Here is a 17,371-nt window from a genome sequence, read left to right on the forward strand (position 1 = left end):
GAGAACAGCTAATTCACAGGCACACTTAGGGTTAATTACAAATTAAGTTTTTCCTGTGTGGGACAATTTTGAATCTCTTTAGTCATGGACATAAGCAAAACTGAAAAAACTCTGCTCTAATTGGAAAAACAGTAATTATACCATTTGTATTCTGGTCTTCATTTATGACTTAGCTTATATTGAAAAAAATCATTATGTTCCAATATAGATTATATCTTGGTGCCTAGATTTGACAGATGCATCAGTATGGGAGCAGCCATGCAGAACTTGAGGACGTTTTATTTTGAGGGGTAATGCCCATGTTTTGAAAACATTGTAGGAACATCTCTGATCACTTGCTATGTGTTGAAATGTTTGGGAAGTGTTTGGAATATTTGAAGGAACATACCAGACTTTGTTTTCTTCTTAGAGGCTACGTTGCACAGCATGTCGTAGGTGGCTGTGAGCTGAGAATGTCCCACAGATATCGATTAAAGGTCACTAGCCCTAGAGGAGCTTTTGCTTATTACGGAATCACGGAATCTTCAGAGTTGGAAGGGACCTCTAGAGATCATCTAGTCCAACTCCCCTGCTAGAGCAGGGTTGCCTAAAGCACATCCCTCAGGGCTGCATCCAGGCGGGTCTTGAAAATCTCCAGAGAAGGGGACTCCACCACCTCCCTGGGCAGCCTGTTCCAGTGCTCTGTCACCCTCACTGTAAAGAAGTTTTTCCGTGTATTTGAACGGAACTTCCTATGTTCTAGCTTGTGCCCATTGCCCCTTGTCCTGTCGCTGGGAACCATTGAAAAGAGCCTGGCTCCGTCCTCCTTAAACCCACCCTTTAGGTACTTGTAAACATTAATCAGGTCCCCCCTCAACCTTCTCTTCTCCAGGCTAAAGAGTCCCAGCTCTTTCAGCCTTTCCTCATAAGGGAGGTGCTCCAGTCCCACAATCATCTTGGTTGCCCTTCGCTGGACTCGCTCCAGTAGTTCCCTGTCCCTCTTGAACTGGGGAGCCCAGAACTGGACACAGTATTCCAGTTGTGGCCTCACCAGTGCAGAGTAGAGGGGGAGAATGACCTCCCTCGACCTACTGGCCACGAGTTATAGTCTAGTTGTCTCTGTCTTCCCTACTAGAAAGTAGTACAGATTTTAAATTATAATTAAGTTACTAATTCAAGGACTCCTTAGACAGATAAAAAAACCCCAAATATCAATGCTTAAAAAAATGTGTTCTCTGAGCAGACATTAGGGAAATCACGTAATTTTACTTTAATATTGAGATTAACTAACATGGACTAAAGTTATTCTGTAGATTAAATTATAGTTATAATAGTCTCTAGAGTGCTTTCTAACATAATTTTAAAATTAAAGAATAAAACATTACTTGATTTCCTTCTTCCTTTTTTTGTTTTTTTTTTTAAATATTATTTCTTAAAATCTTTTTTCCTTAGCCAAGCATTGGTCGTTTGAGGTAAGCAGGTGGAAGAGCAGCTGCATACTTTTTACGTAGCCTATCTCATGCCTTCTGGGTTTAGGAAGAATAAGATTATGATACCAGAAATGTTTCTATCAGTGAAAGCGTAGACATGCATGCTCTTTCCTGTGGCTTACTGAGACAGCCTTTTTTATCGAGATTGTAAGTTACATTTCCTTTCAGGTGTCCGAGACACCGGTCAATGAGTACCTTGCCTTGAAGGTGTTGTACTTCTGAAGTTGTTAAAAACTGCTGTTGGAGGTGCCCAGCGGGATGAGATCAACTACAGGAAGGGTGTTCTTAGGCAGGCAGAAGCAAGAGTAACTTCTGTAACTGGCAGATGTTCAGCTATCATGAGAATAATATAAAAATCATTACCTATAAAAATAATAAATACTTGTTTTTCCTTAATATTCTCAGGCTTGAATAATATCTGCTTGGAGTCAGGCAACTCATTTTCAAGTTTTTCGGAAGTTCTAGTTTTGCGTGTTCTTAGATGACACCTGAAATGACTTCAGGAATTAGTTTTTTACTATGAACATTTTTCATTAAATCTCCAAGTTGGCATCGCAGATGTTTTTTCCACAGGGAAAGAGAACTCTCCTAAAATGTGACCATGTTTTCATAGATGCTTTTGATGTTTCAAACTGATAGTGTTTAAGAATTGTTGTATGGAATATTTGAGAGACTTAGCTGCAGTAAAGTAAGTTTTAGCAGATTCATTTGTTTCGAAGCAGATCTTCCAAAGCTGGTACTTATTTCTTCATGTGTTTGTAACAACCTGTCAGCTTTTCAAGTAATCAGAGCTTGCTTAACATAATTTTTTCAGTTGAAAAGCATTAGTGCATAAGTTGCCCAGATCTTTACAGGCAGCATCTAATCTCTGCATAACCTAAGCAGTAGGATTTTCTTTTCAAAGTCTCGCTGGCTGAACTGGAATAATTGCGGAGAATCCACTACGGTGGTAGGCAAGTTGTTCCAGAGATCAGTTATCCCTGTTAAAAAGGTACACCTTGTTTCTGGTGTATACTTCATTACTTTCAGTCTCCGGTCAATGCATCTTACTCTGCCGTTGCCTTTGCCTACTACATTGAAAAGCTGAGATGTCATCATCGGGTTTGGTTCCCTGTTTAAATGCTTTTTTAACTGCATTCAAGCTTTTATATTTCATAACTGCACAAAGCAGAAATCTCTAAGAGCAGTTTTGCTGTAGTTGGTTGCGTTGCAGATTAACCATGCTGGTTCATAGCAGTCCCCAGTTTGATCTAACATTCGGAAGGTCTTAATACTAACATGTCGGTTCGTACTAATACACATATATATAACATACGTATGTGTGGTTTTGTGTATATATACACACGTGGACCAAATAGAAAAGGAGGTTTAAGGTCTCAGGTTTAAGCCTGAAATAACTTGTTGCACCACCTGTTTTTTTGTTACAATTTATTTCTAAATAACGTTAAAAATATTTTAACTCCGGTTTTTAAAATAGTGTCTCCATACAATACACAACAAAACAGAATAGGTTTCTAATTTGTATTTGTCTGGAAAGATGTTCAATAAATCAGAAAAGAAACTACTCTATTTTAAATAACTTTTCTCTCCCCCTTTGGTAAAGTACAAGAGAATTCTGCTTAAATGAAGCATGCAATTTTAATCAATTTTACCCTAAGAAAAGCAGACAAACAGCTGCTGCTTGTTAATTGGTGAATGTCTTCGCCAACGGACTCATCATTTATTCACTGCTTTCAGTGCAGCCTGAAATTCTGTAAATAAAGGTGTTATCATCGTGCAATATGACTGCCTGTACATTTGCAGCTAAGCAGCGCAGATAATGCATGAAGAATTTGTTTCGAAAGACAAATATCTTACCTTCACCCTCACAGATTCATTGTTTTCATCTAATAGTCACATTTCCTGGGAAAGGTCAGATCTCTTGTGTGAAACCAAGGGAAAAACGTGTTTAATCTTCCTAGCTGAAAGATTAATTTCTCATTAAAATGATACCAAGCTGTGAAGATTTCCCATTCTGAAAAAGGATTCTCCTGTAGAACCACAGACCCTTGTGGGTTGGTGGGAATGTCCAGAGGTCATCCAGTCCGGCCTTCTGCTCGGATCGGATCTAGCCGAACCTGTAGCCGGTTGCTCAAGGCCTTGTTGAGTTGAGTTTTGAAGCTTTCCAAGGATGGAGATCCCACACCTTCTCTGGGCTGCAGTTCCAGTGGTTTACCACCTTATGGTAAAAGAAATTGTTTCCTGATACCAAGTGACAATTTCCCATCATCCAAGGCAAACGTGTTACCACCCCTGCTTCCATTGTGCACCGAAGGGAAGAGTCTCCCCACCTTCTCTGCAGCCTCTGTTTGATAGTTGAGGGCAGCCCTTGTGTCTTTTCTCCTCTTCTCCGTAGGTCTTCATTTAGTTATATTTATTTTCCACAAGCTCCCTGTTACTTTAATTTACAGCTCCTCTTTTGGGTTGGGATGTTGTCCTACTGCCTATATTTTGTCTTTCTGACTGCTCATTTGCAGGTTTGCAGAAAGGTTTTCCAGGGACATAGTGAAATATAAGACTTCAATTCAACTTGACAAAAGTTTGAGTGGTTTGTTCATTCCTTCCTGTTCTTTCATACTTTTTTCTCCCTTGTCTTGTTCCCTTCTGTATCTTCTTTTCTTTTCCTCCTCCTCGCAAGTAATTTTAGCAGCTAAGCACTGTCACTGTGCTCAATTGTTATGTTCTTATCTTTTGTTTTGCCCTTGCCTCTGGGTTTGTTTGTCATATTTTGGTTTTGCAACTTGTTTCTTTGAGCCTTCATTGTCCTTGTTTCCCCTATTCATCCATGGAGTGGCTGGTGGGGGCCTGTCTACGTGATTCTGGGACTATTCCAGTGTTACGTGTTTACCTGAAAAGTATTTGCTTTGGGTTACCTACTAATAAACACAAAAAACTGTAAAAATTCAAAATCCAAACATAAGCTCTGCTTTTGTTGTAATAAAAATAAGTTAAAATTAATTGGCAAGCAAAAGGATACAACCACTTCATTCGAGGCTGTTTTCTTTCATGGAATCATAGAATGGTTTAGGCTGGAAGGGACCTTAAAGGAAGGGATCATCTAGTTCCAACACCCTTGCCATGGGCAGGGACTTTAAGACAGACTTGGAAGCCATTTCAAAGTCTCCAAAGCCCATATCTGAAATATTTTGTCACATAAATGGTATCAGATCTTATCACAACTTTGAATAACATATTACATGAAACATAGCTGAAAATTGTGATATGGGCTCTGTTGTTGGAATAGGTAAACTGGAAACTAAAAGATATCAGAACACTGTATTATGAAACGTGAAGATTAATCATCTGCCAGCAGGAGCTTAATACTACACGACTAAAATTAATGTCTCCAACTATTTTTCAGAAAAAATGGTTTGTGCTTTACTTTCTATAGGAGAACCGATGAATGGACAACAATTCCATTAGCTGTTAGTGTAAACGGCGTAGAGGCAGTTCTTTACATTCTTCAAGGAGGGTAAGAAAATGTTCTGGACAAAAGAACAGATTTAGAAGTGTTAAATAGCATTACAATGTTATTTAAATGTTTTAATGGTGTTATACAATGTTCTGTAAGTGTTATTTACATTATAATTGCCATTATAATGTTTTAATAGCATGAATGACACGCTATTGTACTTTTAAAATTCAATCTTCAGTGTATCTTCTGTATCAGGCTTCGCTGTTGTATTTGCAAATTTTAGCTAAAACTTACTCTGCAAGCATTCATATTGAAGCAAAAAGAGACAGAAGAATGGAAGAGACAGGTATAGTGTGAATATGTTTCTTATATGATACATAGAGACTGTATGACATATAAACATTACCGTATGTATCTAGAATAATATCAATATGGATATTAAAATATATGATGTATTTTTTATGCCATTGCTTTTTCATATCTGGAGATTGTGATTTATAATCTGGTTTAGATCACAGCCAAAAAATGTCTTGCTAAACTTTATCTTTGGTTATCTGATATTTCCCAGATTTTGCTGCAGATGTTGAAGGTGAAAACAATTAAATGCTGGTTCAGAGCACTGGCGCTGGTTACCATTCCCTAAGCCCATGCCCAGGATGCAGGTTCTCACCTGCTTAGTTGAAGCCACTTAGTTTAGTATCCAGTGAATACGGTTGGAGCTGGTTGAACTTGCCCTGAAGTAGATCGCAGTTTGCTTGCAGACTCTCTGGAGGGGACGGTGATTTCCAGACAGGGAACTGGTATCCCGCAGCTGAGGGATAACAGCACGCAGCCCCGTAGCGGTGTCTAGCACAATTGTGCCTCTGTGCCTTCATGTCCATGTTGTTCGGGCAACTGGGAGGCTTTGATAACCCGCTTCTGAGTTCTGAGCACTGAATGTTGCAGGTCAGAAGTGATGTCTTTTAGATGGGGTCTAAAGAGGAAACTTTTGCTGTATGTATTTGCTTTACATATTACTGAAGGTCTGCATGTACTTGGCTCTAACCAACAGTGATCTTTTTTCCTTTCACTAATCCATGTACGTATGCTTGTATTCCAAAGAAAGAAATCAAACAAAATTATTACCTTTATTTAAAAATGGCTGTCCCAAGCAAAACTCTAGCAGACTTCCACATAACACGGGAGCACTGATAGCTAATCAGCAGGCACCCTTTGCTGTGTCAGACCTCTCCACTTCATGTACGTTTTGTGAGGGAGTTGCTTGAAGAAAACCTATTTTTCCATGTTCAAAAGCAAAGAATCACTGTACATCACTGTACACTGTGCTGCGTGTCCTACTGATTAACTTCCCTTGTATCCTGAAAGTACTATTGTGCAATTTTCACTGAAAATCCAATAAGCAGTCAAATGCCAGTTTCTGTTTGTGGTAGGTCAAGTTTTTAAGTCCCTTTTACTGAAGGATTAAAAAGCTGCAGTGAAGTAGCTCAGGTAGGCGAGTTCAGTGTGCTGGGTGTGCAGAAGCACTGTTTAAAAGCATAATGGCGAAGAAAGAGGGAGGTAGCTCTGAATTAAATTAATCTGCATTAGGCATTGCTCTTCATTTTCAGAATTTAAGGAATTTTCTGTAGACTAGAACGTCCAAACGAAGTCATTTTACATCTAGGGTTCTGTAGGGGGGTAATTGTGTCTTTAATTTCTAGGCTGTTACCGAACACCCCCTCCATCCAGTGTGTTAAAGGGCATCTGCTAGGTAGTCCAGTGGCTTAAGTTACAGAACCTCAGCACAAAGACTACTTTTGGGATTTGGCAGATGTTTCTTAGTTAAACTGTAAATCCATACGTGTGCTGATTGCCACAGCGTTTGACACATATTCAACCCTGATGGTTGGCGATCACCAAACTGACGAAGTGGGGAAGCTGATAAAATTGTTGTTAGCCTCCAGCAATGCTGTGCCTAAAACCTGTGCTCCTTGTGACCATTTTTGTTAACTGTCTTGGATTTTTCTTCCCTGGGCTCTGATCGTCCATAGAAATTATTTCTCCTAACTGTAGCTTGGTGCTCTTTAATAAGTAACTCATATGTATGTTCTTGCAGTGTTGTCGTATTTACGTATCTGGTGGGACAGCCGCACGCCTTCTGTAGGCCTTTCCCGTGGAGCATCCATGTATCTGTCAACTACCTTCTGCTGATTCTCCCATTAATCTGGTAAGCAGTGCTGGTTTTACTGGGCAGCGTTATGCCCCGTGCTATTCTGCATGGAATTTTGATAAATTGTGCCGGAGGGAATGGTTGGTTGGTTTCTTTCACGACCTGCCCATCATTCTTCGATGGCTTAAAGTGCTCCAGGAACTGGTGGGCTCACTCGCTCGTGTATGATTTCATATACATATTGTCCCAAAGTTTGTAAGTTTTCTTCTGCATTCATTGAAGACGTGGAGGTGATGATTTACTGTCTTTGCTTGAAAAAAATCATGGTTTGCATGTTTTCATCCCTGTCAAAGTACGTATTTGTGACCAAGGAGCCGGGGTTTGAAGTGTTTCTGAGCATACAAAGTATTTAAGGCTTTCTAGATAAAACCACGGTGCACCTCTACATTCAATGGGTAGCGTATTGTAAAGCAGGATAGTTACTTTTACTTGCTGAGATGATGTTGTTAGTCTAAATATCTGAATTGGGAACTGCATTTACTCACTTGGCCAGCTTGTTTAAGCGGGGTACATGACAGGCTTTCAACACTGTCCCACAGGCCCCCTCTGCAATTCTTCCCCAAAATCCATTTTCTGCAGTGTCGGTTGGACTGTGACTCTATGGCTGACAGTTTGAGGATGATGGACAGTGATCCCACTTGCATTCTGCTTTTGGCTTAATTTGCTTCATTTACATTTTTATTATATATTTAGTAAATGTATTGATATGGTGTAGAATTATTACATCAGTGACAGGGTAAGCCAGTATAATACTGTATTCTGAATCACATTATACATTGCCATATCCAAAACAACAAGCCTTTTAATGTGAATTAGTGTAGCTGACACGTTTCCATGGTGGTTGCTCTGCTCACTAGTGGGATAAATACATCCTAGTACTTGGAAAAGCACAGTGATAAATGTAAATGATTTTCCATTTAGAAACAAAAGAAATAAACAGAAAACTTCAACTATCGGTAACTGGAACTTGGTTTGGTTTTGACATGATTGACACAGAAATGTTTTTTGGCCAAGCACTGCATCGAAGACTCATTAATTGAGAGTCCTACAGTTTTGTTAATTGTAACATCTGAGAGATAAATGCAGATAATTAAACACCAACCAGATTTGGGTCTGACTGTAATACACAGAGGTGAAAAAAGGAAAAAAAAGGTTTTCTACATCAGCATGAGAATTTTGGAACAGCTATCCAGCTAGCAGGGGGGAAAAATTCTCCTTACACTGAGGACTGTATGTGCTAAATTTTTGAAAGGCATAAAATAGTATGATTGCTTGTAATAGCAGGAGGCTGAACTTGATAGCCTGGAAGATCTCGTTAAGTCCTGCATTCTTAAATTTTAAGATACGTGTATATGTATATATATCTACTATATATAAACATACAGTATAACACGAGAGGTGCTGTGGAACCACACACCACACTGAGGGACAGGAGAAGAGTCAGAGTAGCAGAGGATGTCAGCTGGAAATCAACACAATCATCTGATATTTTCATCATTTAAGAAAATAAGTAAGAGTAATCACCAATGAGACAGTTGTTTAGCTGGAGTGCTACAATGTTGTACTGTTCTTTAACAGTATTTTTATTTCTGTGACTCTGATAAGACATTATAGTAACTACTTTCATTCCCTGTTCTGGTTAAGGTTTTGAGAACCAGTATGATTTTAAACTAAATGAAGAAGTGGATCGTCTAAGAAGCACTGGTGTGGCTAGTACAGTTAATGATGTTGAGAGCATCTGAAGCACGTTATTCAATAAAAAGAGAGGAAGGATGAGGGTGAAAATGCAAGACAAACACTCGTTAGTCTAACGTTTTAAATTTCACTCACGTCTTCACCCGGTCTAATCTTATAGACGCTTAAAGTCCACCGATGACTTGACAGCAGACATGAACTCAAGCAAGAAAGGTTTCTGGCTGGATACGAGAAAAAGCTCCTCACCGTGAGGACTGCCAAGCAGTGGAACAGGTAGTCCAGAGAGGCTGTGCCCCTTCTTCATCCCTAGAAGTTTTCAAGACCAAACTCGACAAATCCCTAAGCAACCTGGTCTGACTTCAGAGCTGACCCTGCTTTGAGCAGGAGTCGGACTAGAGACCTCCTGAGGTCCCTGCCAGTTTGTATGATCCTATGATTGAGGCAGTTCTAGACATTCACTAAAGAAAAGGTGCAGAGTTTAAAATCTGACCATTTGTGCTGGAGATAACGTTTGACTCAAAAGCTGATGGAGACATTAAACAGCTGTTGAAAGCCATTCCAGGCACATACACTTGAGTCTATTGAAGCATGTGAAGAACTATTAGAGACCTATCTGCTGGTTTTATTTTAGTGGTTAGTGCCACTGACCTCCAGCAATAGGGGGTATAGAAATGCAGTAACAAACCTCTGGAGAATAAAGGCGTCTCAAATACTTTGGCCTTTTAAGTATGAAAAGGGTATTTTAAGGTTTTACCCAAGGAGAAGGAAACCTGTTTTCAGAGCCACAGTTTGTCTCTTTTGGAATAGAGGCATAAGTCCAGGTCTTTCAGGTTTCAGTGGTTTCCAGCTGATATCTGGAAACATAAAGGTCGCACCCTTGCATCAGAGTGGGAACTGAGAATCCAGTAGGAAGAAGAATGACCTTTGGTGTAAAATGTGGATGTAATGACATCCCCTTTCTGAACTAACGGATAGTTAAGGAAGTAGCAGAGTTGAAATTCAAATGTGGATTTCTCAACGCTTGTTTCTGTCCTCTTGTCTGTCCTCTTGTCTGTCCTCTTGTCTGACCCTTCAAGAGGTTCCAGAAAGCTCTTAGGAGTGCATCAAGCTTTTAGAATATATGTATGGTGTTATTCCTTGTCTTCACAAGCTCAAGTATTTTCATCTTTCATGTATGAGAGTTATGATACCATGGGTATATTTTTACTCTTATTTATCAGAAATTTACATAGTAGTGACAATGATGTCCTGGTTTTACAGCAGGTTAATTTCCTTTTCTTCTGTATTTTTAATATTACAGCCTGATGTTAGCTGCTTTTGCTGGTCACCTGGATATGGTTAAATACCTGGGATCATAAGGTACTTCTTGGGAAACCAGAAATCTGGGAGGCCGTACAGCTTTGTACTGGGCTGCAGGCAGATGGCGTCGTCATTTCATTGAACGGATGATTGATGATGGCTGTAATGTAAGTATTTTATCTATACATATTGCAGAGAAGACAGCATTGTCCCAAATGTGAAGAGGTTAATCTTTTATACCCTGCAGTGATACATTTCTGAATCCTTTGGGCAAAAGAGTATTGCTCCTTAATGGAAACTTATTTGCCTGAAAGGATGGTGACAATGGTGTGGGTTCAGAAGAGTGAAGAACTGTGAAAATGACTGAAAAATGAGGGAGTGGATAAAACCCTGCTAATATGATAGCAATAAATAGAATAACCTCCAGGACTTTAGGACAGGGATGCTTTCATTGTAGCAGTTTTGTAATTAGATCTCTCCTCTTCAGCTATATTTAATTAATGGGAAAATAAAAGTTCCGTGATAGGGAACAGGGAGTAAAGGAAACTTTCTCATTACTAGTTGATACAGGATGTAATAGGGAACATTCCTTGCCTATAACTGTACATTTTTAGTTTTAATAAAAGTATGATATTTTGTTTTATTTGCAGGCTTCCGTGAAACAGGAGATAGGCAGCATTGCCCGGTTTTGGTTTCACATTGCAGAGAGACACAAACGTGCATTAGCAACCAAAATTGGACATATTTAGTAATGGCTCAGTAAATATTAGCAAATGGATGGTATAATTTAATCAACATGGTTGCAGTTGATAAGGTGTTGAAAAGCTCTGATCAAGACTGCTGGGAGGCTAAATGAAAAGCTGAAGATTCAGAGATAAGGATTGATGGGTATAATGTTATTCTGATTGAGAATAGCGGAGAACCTAAAGCACTGAGGAATTAAATTGATGACCTGTAAAACAAGCTTAGAGTAAGAAAAAAAAAATCAGATTGATAGAGGCGTCTGCAGGAGTGCAGACAGAGCAAGGGGCAAGAAAAGACTGGGTATGTGTTGGATAAGCTTAAGTTCTGCCTAACGGTTTTCTTAAAGATAGTCATGATAATTCGTGTTATGTTATGATGGTATAGGTGTCACTCAAAACTTGTATACTGTGTATACTCTTTTATAGAATTGAGGGTTTTTCTCCCCTTACAAATCCCCTTTTTTGCCAGAGTCGTCTTGTTTGGGAACCGTGAGTTGGGCTGAGATTCTCTGCCCCTCAGCTCATGTCACTCTGCTCCCAACGTTAACCTAAGCATATGGTTACTCGCTTCTGCCAGCAATCTGGGTTGAGGGAGAAATGCTGCTCGACTGTCTTTGGAGGAGAGTAGGAGGAGGTGAACTATGAAATGGAGATCTGGTGCGTGTAGCAATGTCCCAGCTCTGGAGAGCAGGATGGAGCAGAGCACCCTCATTATTTACCCGGTATTTCTGTCTCAACCATCAGTAGGTTACCAGAGTTTGTCTTAATAGCTTTAATGCTGCTGGATATTTGTTCTACTAGTAATTTTATGACTAAGGTGCTTATGATTACATACTTTGTATTACTTAATTTATTTCTAACGCTGCACAGTACAACATGCTGTTCATGCTTGTGGTTTGATGCTTTTAGAAGAAAAGGAAGGAAAAGTTCTTTAGTGGGAACTGCAGTTCTCTGGGAGTTATTGCCCCTGGGCACGTTCTGCTGTGGGTGAACATGTCTTGAGAGGTGAAGTTTGGAAAACTTTCTGTTTAGCAGTAGCTGCTGAGAGGCATTTGTCTTTACTTTTTTCATGCTGTTTCCAGAGTACAAAGGGCAGTAATGTTGTTTGTTCCTCAAAAGGCAAGAGAGTTTGAAGAGGAAGGGCAAGGTGCAGGATAGCGCTTCTCCAAGCACTGTATTGCAGTGGGAAATAACCTTTCTTTAAGCTTTTGCCCATTTTCTTATTGTACTGTGGTTGACTTTGGGCTGCTATTGGAGATGAATATCAATTGGAAAACCACCAAATTCAATACATTCTCTGGGACTTCCTTGCAGCCACAATACTTTTATTGTTGCATTTCTGCATCCTCAGTACTTGGAATAGGCACATTCTGTAAGAAAGACATTGACGTTGCTTGGTATCTGCTGAGGTGAGCTGTGTTCACCATTAATAGAACTGCTGAACCATTTTTGTATCTGTATTTTAAGCATCCGAGACTCCAGTGACTATACTGTCACTCAGGATAGAGATTGTTACGGTGTTTGATTTCCACTCTGGCTATTTCATAGGCTTCTATAGAATGGTTGGACCTTATTTTTTGGTGTGGAGGGCTCGTAGCTGTACCCATTCCAAAGGAGTCAGATGGTGAATATGTTTACTTGGATGAGTTTCTGATAGCACTAGCTGTGCCCTCGAGGAGGTCTTATCCACACAAAAAAACCAAAGGATCTGTAAAAAACAACTTAAAGGATATGTGATTAGAACGTGATGCTGGGAAAAGTACTGGCTTTGCAGTAATAAAGTCTTTTCAGACAGAGGGAATAGTAATCATTGGCTGAAGTGGTGAAATAAGAAGTGAGTAAGGTTAAGTTGAAGTTCCAGCAGCAAACAGACCCCTCGTTGGAAAAAATGTTTTGGTTACAGCTTTCAGAAACTTCAGAATGTTCCAGATGGGGCAAATATAAACAGTGAAGTGCTGAGGTGGTGCTCAGGTGCACATTCACAGAATGAAGAAACAAGGTCTCAGGGTGTTTCAATAGTCTAGAAAAGTCAAAGTTGTAGGAAAAGAACAACCTGAAATGTGAGCATATTGAAAGTGTAATTCATCTATTCCAATCAACCCATTTAACTATGCTGTTATTTATGATGGTGCTTCTGGATATTATTAGTGTAAATCTGAGGTTGCAAAGCTTCATGGCAGAAACTAGATACAAAGAGGGGGGAAAAAAGGGATAAAAAAAAAAGAAGAAATTCCTTAGAGAGGCTTGTAGAAGATCTTCCTTTGTAGTTACCTTTAGGTTTGGGATTGGCTTGAATGGCTGAAAAAAAATGGTCTGGCAAGAGAATTGTGCCCCAGCAGAATTTGCACTGCTGTACGCTGGAGTTGTAAGCTGACACTGGGAATTACTCACGTAGTAAATCTGGAATTTGGCTTTATACTCTGGGCTGGCATAGCAAGTGAGCTGTACCCACAGTGCGCTTCTAGGGACCTGGGGCTCTCCTCGCTTACACAAATACCAAGTGTGCCCATCTGAGCCAGGCACGGTGCCGCCCTGGGAATGACTCGAATCTGCATGCCTTGGAAAAACAAAGATAATGCTCAAAAGACCAGCCTGGCTGAAATTTGAAGGGAAAAAGAAGCTCATTCATCTAGAGGATTTAGGTAAAATTGGCTAAGGGAGGCGTAAGTCTGTCAAAAAGACAACAGAGCACAAAGAGGGTACAACAAAAAGAAGGAATGAATGACAGAAAAAGACCCAAAAATGATTAAAAGGGAATATGTGAAGAAAGGGTATGCTGGATGTGGAAGGGCCAACAAGATTGTGAAGACTTTCTTGAAGAGAACTGAAGAGCAAAATGCGAGTGTGAATGTGCCTGTTGCAGGGCTGCAAAGGCACACGTCTACCCGTGCTCGAGAGGGGAAATGCAAGCTTCAGAAGGCTAAAACCACAAAAATCATGTTTACGCTATTGTTGGGTATCTTACTGAATGCTTGAGAATATTGGAATTTTATCTAATCTCTCTGCTCTACTAAATCTGGAGGATTTTTCTGTCTTCAGAGCTGTTGTTTTTCTTTAATTTAGGCTAGTAATTTAAGGTAACAGGTTGAAAATAATTGCAAAGGAAGGAACAGTCCAAAATTTAGACAAAATGTATTTGTAGGGAAAAGAATTGTAAGCACTGAATCTATTCATTGGATGAATATATTTTTGATACTTTCCTAACACACTTCAAAACGATGCTAGCGATAAACAAGGAGTTTGATTAATTTTTGCAGCTGTTCCTGACCTATGTTTTTATATAAATATGTAAGTCTCATGCAGATTACTTGGGCATTACCTAAAAATTCTTTCAGACCATCTGTTTGATGCAGTTTCCAAGTTACTAGGCTTTACTTACTGCCAAAATGAAATTAATGGTTTCTGTACCAATCTAATGACTCTGCGTTGCATCCTTCTGTGGGCTGTAAGTAGCAACAGGGGTATTACAGTGCTTTGATACTTTATGCTTTCTTAAAACCTCAGTCCATGCTTTAATGCGCATCACCAGCACCCTGGATTAAATTGGTATAGGACATAGATTATACCTTTCAAAGAGGATTTAGGGTTCTTGTTTCAGTATCGGCTTCTTCTCGGACTCCAGAAGAAAGTTCCCTGACCTGCAAGCGCAACAGTTGGGATTGATTTTCAGGCATTTTTTAGGATCTTATTTCTAATGTTGATGATTCTGCAAAGCGTTGATTATTGTGGCTCTCCTTCAGGTCTGTAGTCACGACGGGGGCTGCAGAGCGTGAACGCATTTTGGCGTGTGGCAGGTAACGCCATGCAACTCCTCTAGAGCGCTCTTCGTCAGACGTGCAGGTGTCAGTGGTACCTAATAATAGAGAGCTTGTTCTGGTGCTGCTGGGAAGTGGAGGAGAAACTGCTGTTAAAAATGAGATAGCTAAAGTAAACACAGCTTTCTCTCTTTTTAATTGTTAAAAGGAATATGCTGTTGTTTTTGTCTTTCAGTATTGTAAAGGACTCCTGGAAGACTGGAGGTTTTCACAGGCGGATATGAATAATTTCTATATATTGATTTTTCTGGTTCTGGGTTTATTCTTTTAATTGTATTTCCTTCTCCATTTTTTATGATTTTTGTTTGTTTGGAGCTTGGTCAATTTATTAGAGGACAAGAAGATAAAACTAAGAGGAAAACCAGCTATTTCCCTATCTTTCAGCTCAGAGACGGGTGATTTAGATATAAGTTTGTTTTTGTCCACCAAGACAGTGAAAATATGAATACTGGACCTCAGTTAACCGCTGTAACTTGCCTGTTTCCCCTCTAGTATGCAGTTTTTGGGGTCCTTGGCACTCGTTAAATTGTGGGGCTCAGCATCCTCTTCAGCATGTTCTCCTGTATTTCAGTGTATCTCTGGGATTTACAGGCACTGTTTTCTTATAGCAAAACCAAAACCCTCTTGCGTACAGAGTCAGATGTAGAGCAAGAAATTCAAATAAACAAACATACTTTTTGGCATTCCCCTCAGGATATGGCAAACTGTCTTTAAGCTGCTGGAAATTAAATGCTGAATTATTTTTTGTTTTCTTCTCGGCTGCTTCCCTCTCTTCTTCAAGACCTTTTTTACTTTCATGATTGTCCCTTTAGTGAACGGAAGATTAGCATTTCTTACCCAACCTTGTTAATACTAATCTTTTTAAATTTTCCAAGGAGATGCTTCTTTACTTCAAATCGTGAGCACAATGCTTGCGTAGCTTCAGCTCTAGAAGTGAAGAATATGTTCGAGGTGTAAGGGCATCTAATCTTCTTTCAGAAAAGTGTATTACGCTACAACTAACCTGATGTATCTTTGTAAAAAAATATATACTTTAGCCTTTGGCTTTCAGAGTTAAAAAGTAATTTGCAACTTTAACAGTAAAACAATCTGATACCAATGACCTGAGGTCTTTTCAGACCTGTGTGACAGTGGCACAGATGGGAAGGTAAAAATGAATTGCCACTGTTCATTTCTACTCAGAAAAAGGTACCCTTTCCTTTGAAGATGTAAACCCTTTATTTTTGCATTTGACTTAACCTGGTCTTTTTATAAATTTACTTTAAATTATTGCATTATCGTATGTAGGGTATTACTGTGTGTAGCCTACTCTGAAACAGTCATTGAATAAAAATTTAGAGGAAATTATATTTTTACATCAACAGGTTTTTAGTAGGAGGCCACATCGATTGCACAGGAAGAGAGAAATGGTGGTTAATTCCTACAGACTGGTGAGGAATAGTTGTGTTTTAATACAAATAGCATTAAATTTTCGGAGTGGGAGGACCGCTTAGAAGGCAAAAGGACACTGTAACTTTGAGAACAGGGTGTAGAAATTTTATGTTGACTCATCTTAACCACAGCTAGTTTTTGATGATTGTCTGCACGTTATAGCATGAAATATGAACAGACTAGCATTTAAAAGATTTTGTAATTCTTTCCACTTTGTAACATGGAACGTCGTAGTGCTCTCGGGTACTTGCTTTGCTCTGAAATGGCCACGCTACCCAGCCGCCGAGGAATAACTTGTACAAACTTACAGGGTAACTGTATGCCAAAATACAAAGTCTGCTCCAAGAAGAAGTAGCTTTCATTTTTTGATAAAGTCTAGTCAACATTTCGTGACAACAAAAGCCGCCATGTGGCTTTCTTTTTACTTCTTGACTTTACATTTTTCCCAAAGATGCTTTTACTACTGGTCCTCAATGCAGCGGTCTTCTAAGCCATGATGTGGACGGGTTGCCAGAACAACAAATACATTCATAGAAAAATGCTACTGAAAATTGAAAGTGGAAATTAAAATACAATTTAAAAATAATTCTGCAAGTTACTTGAACGCTTTACAAGAAGAAAGCTTCTAAAATCGTTGCAGAAACATTTTACTTTACTGGGGAATATATGAGTATCTTCCTGTGATATTACTTTACTATCTGCTTTAGAAAAAGGAAAAAGCACCATATTTCTAGGATATGCTTTCATCTATTATTTTTTTGTTCTGTTTAGGTAATTTTAAAATCAGAAAATATTTCTAGCATTCCTTCTCCTTTGGGAGAGGAATCTGTATCTGCAGTATCTGCAAGTAAAACTGTTAACTCAGCATTTTAAAAGCCACAACGGAAATGTTTGGAAGAAGCCACAGAAAGTTACAGAGCCCAGTTTTCTGTTAATTCATCTTCATGTGATGCAGACTTCAAACTATAGCAGCTGAGGAAGTTTTTAGAGAAACCTAGACGTGGAGAAAGGGGTGCAATTTGACCAGAGCAGGAAAAAGAAGGAAACAAGTCAGGAGGACGAGTGAGATTGGAAACCTGCTGCCTGGGAACTGGGAACGGCAGGGACAGAGGCTTGGACGGGGTGACGGAGATCGGGAGGGACTCAGAAAAGTCAGTCTGGCTGCGATGGAGCCAAGATGCAGGATTCTGTGGTCCCGTTCCTGGCAGCGAGCATCTGGGACACTGATAATCAAATACATGCTTCGTCTTCTACCC

This window comes from Rissa tridactyla, chromosome 6 (genome assembly GCF_028500815.1).
Source record: "Rissa tridactyla isolate bRisTri1 chromosome 6, bRisTri1.patW.cur.20221130, whole genome shotgun sequence".
NCBI lineage: Eukaryota > Metazoa > Chordata > Aves > Charadriiformes > Laridae > Rissa > Rissa tridactyla.